We start from the raw sequence: 8,494 nt of genomic DNA on the forward strand, positions 1-8,494 counted from the left end.
AGGGATCCCCCCAAAAATCCCTCAAAAACCTCAATAAAATCACTCAGGGATCCCCCAAAAATATCAATAAAACCACTCAGGGACCCCCCAAAATCCCACAAAAACCGTAATAAAATCCCTCAGGGACCCCCCCAAAATCATCCCAAAAACAACAATAAAATCACTCAATGACCCCCAAAATCCCACAAAAAAAGGTCGATAAAATCCCTCAGGGACACCCCCCCCGGCAAAATCCCTCAAAAACCTCAATAAAATCACTCAGAAATCACCCAAAATGATCCCAAAAAACTCAAGAATATCACTCAGAGACCCCCCAAAAATCACGCCAAAAACATCAATAAAATCACTCACGGACCCCCCGAAACCCTCAAAAAAAATCACTCAGGGACCCCCCATAAAATCACCCAAAACACTCAAAAAAATAACTCAGGGACCCCCCAAAATCACCCCAAAAAAACTCAATAAAATCCCTCAGGGACCCCCCAAAATCCCACAAAAATCTCAATAAAAACACTCAGGGACCCCCAAAAATCATCCCAAAAATCTTAAAGAAATCACTCAGAGACCACCCAAAATCACCCCAAAAACCTCAAGAAAACTCCTTAGGGACCCCACAAAATCACCCCAAAAACCTAAATAAAATCCCTCAGAGACCACCCATGATCACCTGAAAAACGTCAATAAAATCACGCAGGGACCCCCCAAAATCCCTCAAAAAAATCCCTCATGGACCCCCCCAAAATCACCCCAAAAACATCAATAAAATCACTCAGGGATCCCTCCAAAAATCCCTCAAAAACCCCAATAAAATCACTCAGGGACCCCCCCAAAATCCTTCAAAAACCTCAATGAAATCACTCACGGACCCCCATAAAATCTGCCCAAAAACCTCAAGAAAATCACTCAGGGACCCCCCAAAATCCCACAAAAACCTCAATAAAATCACTCCGTGGACCCCCCTATAAAATCACCCCAAAAACATCAATAAAATCCCTCAGGGATCCCCCAAAATCCCTAAAAAACCTCAATAAAATCACTCAGGGACCCCCCAAAATCCCACAAAAACCTCAGTAAAATCTCTCCGTGGACCCCCCATAAAGGCACCCCAAAAACGTCAAAAAATCACTCAGGGACCCCCAAAAAACCTCAATAAAATCAATCAGGGACCCCCCCCAAAAAACCTAAATAAAAACACTCAGGGATCCCCCAAAATCCCACAAAAACCTAAAAAAAATCCCTCAGGGACCTCCCAAAATCACCCCACAAAACTCAAGAAAATCACTCAGGGACCCCCCAAAATCACCCCAAAATCATCAATAAAATCACTCAGAGACCCCCCAAAATCACCCCAAAAACGTAAATAAAATCACTCAGGGACTCCCCAAAATCACCCCAAAAACCTCAATAAAATCCCTCAGAGACCCCCTATAATCCCTCAAAAACCTCAATAAAATCACTCAGGGACCCCCCAAAATCACCCCAAAAACATCAATAAAATCCCTCAGGGATCCCCCAAAATCACATCAAAAACCTCAATAAAATCACTCAGAGACCCCCCAAAATCACCCCAAAAACGTAAATAAAATCACTCAGGGAGACCCCGGAATCACCCTAAAATCGCTCAAAAAGTTCAAGAAAATCCTTCAGGGATCCCCAAAATCCCTCAAATCTCACCCGGGATCCGTCAAATTCCCTCAATAAACCGCCCCGGCTGCCATTTTCCTTCCTTCTCCCCTCACGGTAGCCGCGTTCTGATTGGTCCCGCGCCGTGAGGCACCCGGCTCTCCCATTGGCTGAGCGTTTCCCGCTTTTTCTATACACCCCTCTGATTGGCCATAGCTGGTTGCCGGTTGAGTAGCCGTGCGTTGATTGGCTGGCGGGAGAAAATGGGGCGGGATAAAGGGCGGGCTAGTATGAGGTGAGTGACATCGTGATTGGCTGAAAGGCCGCAAAGGAGGCGGGGCTACCGAGGTGATAAAAGGGGCCGCGAGGGGCCCGGAGGCTCAGTCCGGAGGTGGCGGGGGTTGAGGCTTGCGGCGTTAGGGCACCGTTTAAGTCATTAATTCCTTAATTTAATTAATCCAATTAACTTAATTAATGGCGGGATGTTCGCGGTGACCATTAAGGTGCCCAATTAAGGCGCTAATTGGCGCTCTGGCGGAAAATTCGAGGCTGCTTTGGGTTTTAAAAAGGGAAGCCCGGCGGGGGGGGCGGGAGGGTGGTTTAAAGCTCATTTAAATGGAATTATTAATATATTTTCCAGATTTAATCCCTTAAGTAACTTAATTAATTACTTGGTTAATTGGTTTCAATCGCGGCGTTCTGCCGCTTTTTTTTTTGAGGGTTTTCAAGTTTTGCTGGAGCAGCGATTGTATAACTAAAATCGCGTTTTTTAAACCCATTTTTTTGCCTCAAATTTATCTGTGTTGTTTCCTTAATTAAGTTAAATTTTGCTCCAGTTTAATATTTTTTATTAGTAATTTATTGCTTGAACTTTAATAGATGGTTTTCATGTTTTAAGCGCTAAACTCGATTTTTAACCTTTAAAAGTTTAAAGTTAATTAAAGCTTATTGCTCTTCAACTACTTAATTAAATACTTAATTAAATATTTATTCAATTTTGGGGTGAAGTTTTGGAGCTTTTTGAGGCATTTTCTGGCCGTTTTTCAAGTTTTTGCCTTTAAATAATTTAAATATTGCGCTCATTGTGTCAGGTTTATGAATATTTAATTAAAATTAATGAATATTAATATTTAATAACATGTATTCAGAATTAACAAATCTTATTTAAAATTTTTTGGGGGGTTTGGCCTTTTTTTAAGGTCAAAAATCCCCAGTTTTAACCATTAAATTAAATATATTTATAAAGTATTTATTTAATCTATTAAGTATTTATTTAATTTATTAAGTGTTTATTTATTGTTGCATTAAGTTTAAACGTCCATAAACAAATCAAATTAAATTTTAGGAGGATTTGGCTGCAAATTTCGCTCTTTTTTTCCCTTTAAATAATTTTTAAAATTGCCTTTCGATAATTAATATTTAATTGATTAATATTCCCATTTAATTCATTAATTAAATAAAATTCCCATATTTTTACCACTTGCGAGCAGATTTTCTCTTCTTTTTTTTTTTTTTTTTTTTTGCCCAAACCGCCTCGTTTCTCAACCTCCCCCGAATTTTTCCAAATTAACAAAATTAATTAAAAACCTTTTGCAAATAATTAATTAATTCATTAATTAACCGGGACGAGTTTCCATCATGTTCAACTACCCCGAGGTGCTGCGGAGACACTCGGGCTGCTTCGGGACCATCTGGTGAGCAAAATTTGGAATTTTGGGGGATTTTTGGGGGGATTTTTGGGGGATTTTTGGGGGATTTTGGGGGTTTTCTGGGGATTTTTGAGGATTTTTTTGGGTACTTTGGAGATTTTTTGGGGATTTTTTTTGAATATTTGGGGGATTTTTGGGGATTTTTTGAAATTTTTTTGGGAATTTTTTGGGAATTTTAATAGATTTTTTTGGGATTTTTTGAAAATTTTTGAGGGATTTTATGGGGGATTTTTGGGGGATTTGGGGGGATTTTGGGGGATTTTTTGGGATTTTTGGAAACTTTTTGGGGATTTTTTGGGATTTTTTTGTGGGGATTTTTGGGGGATATTTCTGGGGATTTTTTGGGGATTTTTGGGGGATTTTTTGGGGATTTTGGGGGAGGATTTTGTGTCCGTTTCTATGGATTTTGGGGAATTTTCAGTGGATTTTGGGTGGTTTTATGTTATTTTTTAGCTCATTTTGGGTCATTTTTATGCGGATTTGGGTCATTTTGTGTCAATTTTAGCTCATTTCGGGTGATTTTTCAGTGGATTTGGTAACGTTTTGGGGGGTTTTGGGTAATTTTCTGTCAATTTTTGCTTATTTTGGGTCATTTTTATGCTGATTTTGGGTCATTTTGGGAGGATTTTGGTTCAATGTCATTTTTAGCTCATTTTGGGTCATTTTCGGTGGATTTTGGGGCATTTTATTTAAATTTTTAGCAGATTTTGGATCATTTTAATGCAGATTTTGGGTCATTTAAAATCAAATTTAGCTGATTTTAGGAGAATTTTGGGTGAATTTTGCGTCATTTTTCTGTGGATTTTGAGTCATTTTGGGGGATTTTAGCTCATTTTTGGTGAATTTTAGGTAATTCCAAACAGATTCGAGGTGGAATTTGGGTCATTTCTGGCTGATTTTGGTCAATTTTGGGGTGATATTTGCAATGGGTTTGGGGCAAAATTTGGGAAATTTTTTTGGGGAATTATTTTGAATTTTGGGGGGATTTTTGAGGAAATTATTTTGAATTTTGGTAGGATTTTTGGGGAAATTATTTTGAATTTTGGGGGGATTTTTGAGGAAATTATTTTGAATTTTGGGGGGATTTTTGGGGAAATTATTTTGAATTTTGGGGGGATTTTTGAAGACATTTTTTTGAATTTTGGGTGAGATTTAAGGAAATTATAATGAATTTTGGGAGGATTTATGGGGAAATTATTTTGAATTTTGGATGAGATTTCAGGAAATTATTTTGAATTTTGGTAGGATTTATGGGAAAATTATTTTGAATTTTGGGGGGATTTTTGGGGACATTATTTTCAATTTTGGGGCGATTTTTGGGGATGTTTTTGGGAAGTTTCAGGGGGATCTGGAGGGATTGTTTGGGTGGATTTTGGGTGATTTTTGGGTTTTTTTTCAGGCTTGCAGCCACCTGCCACTCTCGCCTCCTCCGCTGGGAGTATCTGGGGGTGGATGTGCCCAAAATCCCCCAAATTCAGCCCAAAACCCCCAAATTCACCCCCAAATATTAAACCCCCACATTTACCCCCCAAAAACCCCAAATTCTACTCAAAAAACCTGTAAAAACCCCCCAGATTCTCCATTTTTTATCCCATTTTTCCCATTTTTTTCCCATTTTTTTTTCCAAATTTTTCACCAGTTTTATCCTTTTCCCTCCTTTTTCCTCATTTTCTTTTTTCCACATTTTTTCCTCAACTATATCCCATTTTTTTCCCTAATTTTCCCCAGTTTTATCCCACTTTTTCTTAATTTTTTCCATTTTTTTCTCAAATTTCCCCCCAATTTCTCCCCATATTTTCCCCAATTTTCCCCAATCACATCCAAATTTCCTCAGATTTTTAATTCTAATTTTTTCCTAATTTTACCCCATTTTTAATGCAATTTCCCCCCATATTTTAATTCGTTTTTACAAAAATCCCCAGATTTTTTAATCCCTATTTTTCCCCAAATTCCCATTTTTTTAATCCCCCCCCTTTCCCCGCATTATTTTGCCCCCCCGTCAATCACGCCTTGGCCCCGCCCAGTGCCGCCGTGACCTTGTTCGTGATTGGCCAAAGCGGTTGGGAGGTTCAGCCCCCTCTTGCCGGGGCTCCGCCCCCTCGCTGCTCACTGTGGGCGCGATGCTGCAGCTCGGTCTCGCGAGAGTTTACAGGAGGCAATGCCAGCACCGGCTCGGTAGGCGGCGCCACCCGCGGGGTTATGCTAATGAAGGGGCGGGGTTATGCAAATGAGGGGTTCAGGCGTGGGTGATTTGGGGTTTTTTGGAGGAGAATTTTTGGGGGAATTTGGGGAATTTTCGGGGAAAGTTTTGAAGGGATTTTTTGGGGGAATTTTTGTGGTGGATTTGGAATTTTGGGGAGAATTTGGAGATTTTTTGGGTCATTTTTGGGATGGATTTGGGGGAATTTATAGTGGAAATTTTGGAGGGATTTTGGGGGGATTTTTGGAGGGAATTTTAGGTGTTTTGGGGAAATTTTGGGGAGGATTGGGGGAATTTTTAGGATTTTGGTGGGAATTTTTGTAGCAATTTTGGGGGGATTTCTGGGTAATTTTGCAGGGATCTTTGGGTAATTTTGGGGGGAATTTTTGGCAATGTTGGGGGAAATTTTGGGCTTTTTGTGGGTTTTTTTAGTGGAATTTTGGGGTTCTTTGTGTGATTTTTCAGGGATATTTGGAGAGATTTTTTAAGGGATTTGTTGGAATTTTTGGGTCATATTTTTAGGAGTTTTTGGGGTCTTGAAGAAAAAATTTTGGGCCAATTTTATGTGATTTTGAGCTAATTTTGGAGATTTGTTTTGAGGGATTTTGAGGGTTTTATTAAAGGGGATTTTTGGGGAGATTTTTGAGTGAAATTATTGGGAGTTTTATGCAATTTTGGGGTAATTTTGGGGGTTTTTTGAGGGGATTTTGGGGGATATTTTAAAGAATTTTGGGGGTTTTCAAGGTAAATTTTGGGCTGAATTTGGAGGAATTTTGGCAAGATTGTTGAATTATTTTGGGGGGACATTTGGGGAAATTTTGAAGAGTTTTTGGGGTGGGTTAAGAGGAATTTGGGGGGAATTTGGAGAGAATTTTTGGAGGATTTTGGGGAGGAAATTTGGGGAAATTTTGGGTGTTTTTGGGGGATTTTTGGTGGATTTTGGGGCAATTTTAGGGGCGATTTTTGGAGTGAATTTGGGATTTTTGAGGGGATTTTTGGGGAAATTTGGGGGTTTGGGGCAATTTTGGGGAGATTTTTGGGGGGATTTTGGAAAAAAAAAATGGGATCTCGAGTAGAAATTTTGGTGGATTTGGGGCATTTTTGGACATTTTTGTGCCTTTTTTTTCCAGGATTTCACATTTTTGCGACATTTTAGTGTTTCATGGTTGATTTTTGGGTGGATTTTGGGGCGTTTTTGGGTCATTTTTGCAGAAGAAGTTTCGGTGATTTTGGAGAGGCTGAATCGGGTGCAGCGCCCCCTGCTGGACATCGATTTCACCCCCCCCAGGAGGTACCAAAAATTCACAAAATTCACCCCAAAAATCTCCAAAAAATCCCGCCAAATTCACTGAAAATCCTCAAAAAATTCCCCCAAAAATCCCTTAAAGATTCCCTGAGTGGAGATGGAGGAGAATTAAAAAAAAAAAAAAACAAACAAAAATCTCAAAATTCAGCAAAATTAATTTCCCAAAATCCTCCAAATTTTCCCCAAAAATCCCTTCAAGATTCACTCCAAACTTTCCAAAATCCCCCTCAAAAATCCCCAAAAAAATCACCCAAAAATTCACCCAAATTCCCTTGAAGATCCCCTGGGTGAAGATGGAGGGGAATTAAAAAAAAAAAAAAAAAAAAAAAAAAATCCCAAAAGATCCCCCAAAATTCAGAAAAATTAATTTCCCAAAATCCTCCAAATTTTCCCCAAAAATCCCCTCTAAATCCACATCAAAGTTTCCAAATCCCCCCAAAAAGTCACCCAAAAATCACCCAAAAATCCCTTAAAGATCCCCTGGGTGGAGATCAAGGGAATTCCAAAAAAAAATCAAAAAACCTCAAAAAATTTTTTCCCAAAATTCAACAAAATTAATTTCCTAAAATCCTCCAAGTTTTCCCCAAAAATCCCTCTCAAGATGCACTACAAACTTTCCAAAATTCCCCCCAAAAAAACCCCAAAACCACCCAAAAATCAAAAAAAAAAATCACCCAAAAATCCCTTAAAAATCGCCTTGGTGGAGATTAAGGAAATTCCAAAAAAATATCAAAAAATCTCAAAAAATTCCCCAAAAATTCAACAAAATTAATTTCCCAAAATCCTCCAAATTTTCCCCAAAAATCCCTTCAAGATCCACTCCAAACTTTCCAAAATCCCCCCCCAAAATCCCCTAAACTGCTTCAAAATCCCCCAATTTTCCCCCAATTTTTTCCAAATTTTCCCCAATTAATTTTATTTTTTTTCCCGTTTTTTTTCTCATTCCAGGGCTCTGCTGCTCCCAGATTCCAGAGCTCTGATGGAGGAGCTGGAGGCAGCTCCTGAACCCTTCTTTGGGATCATGGGGGTGGAGCTGCCCCAGGTGAGGAAGAAATTCTCCTTTTTTACCCCAAATTCTCCTTTATTAACCAAAATTCTCCTTTATTAACCCAAATTCTCCCTTATGAACTCAAATTCCCAATTTTCCCCCTATTTTCCCTGATTTTTTTCCAATTTTTCCCCAGTTTTCTCCCATTTTTTCCCCAATTTTCTCCCATTTTTTCCCCAATTTTCTCCCATTTTTCCCCCAATTTTCTCCCATTTTCCCCCCAATTTTCTCCCATTTCCCCCCAATTTTATCCCATTTTTCCCCCAATTTTATACCATTTTTTCCCAATTTTGTCCCATTTTTTCCTCAATTTTTTCCCCAAATTCTCTTTTTTTTCCCCAATTCCCCCAATTTTTTCCCAAATTCCCTGAAATTCTCATTTTTTTCTCCATTTCTCCCCATTTTTCCAAATTTTTGTGGTTTTTTCCCCATTTCCAGGTTGAGGAGCTGTTGCCACCCCCTGAGGAAATTGAGGCACCTCCAGGTGGGACCAAAAAACCCCAAAATTTACCCCAAAATTCCCCTGAAATTATCCCAAAATTCCCCCATAACTTCCCCCAAAATTCCCCCAAAACTTCACCCAAAATTCCCCAAATTTGCCCCAAATT

The 8,494-nt window shown here is 39.1% G+C and overlaps 1 long non-coding RNA gene across 1 annotated transcript; it reads left to right on the forward strand.

Moving 5' to 3' along the window:
* The first annotated feature begins 5,449 nt into the window (after positions 1-5,449).
* Positions 5,450-7,882, forward strand: LOC306815371. Its single transcript, XR_013777393.1, has 3 exons — positions 5,450-5,507; positions 6,745-6,823; positions 7,787-7,882. It is a non-coding gene; the product is annotated as an uncharacterized lncRNA (long non-coding RNA).
* The last annotated feature ends 612 nt before the right edge of the window (positions 7,883-8,494 follow it).

This window comes from Erithacus rubecula, assembly GCF_903797595.1.
Source record: "Erithacus rubecula genome assembly, contig: scaffold_430_arrow_ctg1, whole genome shotgun sequence".
NCBI lineage: Eukaryota > Metazoa > Chordata > Aves > Passeriformes > Muscicapidae > Erithacus > Erithacus rubecula.